The sequence below is a fragment of the Myotis brandtii genome, unplaced genomic scaffold (genome assembly GCF_000412655.1).
Source record: "Myotis brandtii unplaced genomic scaffold, ASM41265v1 scaffold139, whole genome shotgun sequence".
NCBI lineage: Eukaryota > Metazoa > Chordata > Mammalia > Chiroptera > Vespertilionidae > Myotis > Myotis brandtii.
Genome location: NW_005354965.1, coordinates 2,214,026 through 2,214,615, shown reverse-complemented (window position 1 = coordinate 2,214,615; position 590 = coordinate 2,214,026).

The following is a 590-nucleotide window of genomic DNA, read 5'->3' as shown; positions in this document are numbered from 1 at the left end:
GCTCTGGCAGGCTTTGACTGGCATGCGTCTCTCGTCAAATAGTCCTCGGAACTTCAGAAAAAGGAAAAGAGAGAGAAATAGAAATCATCGTCTCGAGCTAAACATCAAACAATAAAATGATTCTTCTCCCGGCCACTAAGAAAGGAGAGTCCAGACATTTGTTGTTCCGATCTCCGGCTTCGGGAAAACGACCCTCAGAGAGAGAGGGGGGTGGACAGAGCTGCCGTGTGTCCCGCGGCCTGGAGGCCAGCTCTTCAGTGAGAGCCCGAGCGTGTCGCACCGGGAAAGACAGGCGTCTGAAAGCCAGGTCGGCAGTGAGGTTACGACTCACCAAGCAAGGCCTGCTCTCCGCGCCCATGTGTGGGGAGGTCTTGGTGCCTCGAATTCGGCTCTTCGTGGAGCGGAGTCCGATGCCGTGCTGGGGTGGGTTGGCCTGCGCACGGGCCTGCACCCAGAGGGAACAGTAGAGAGCGGTGCTTTTCTTTGAAATATATTGTATTGATCTCAGAGAGAGGAAGGGAGAGGGAGAGAGAGAAACATCCATGATGAGAGAGAATCATGGACCAGCTGCCTCCTGCACGCCCCACACT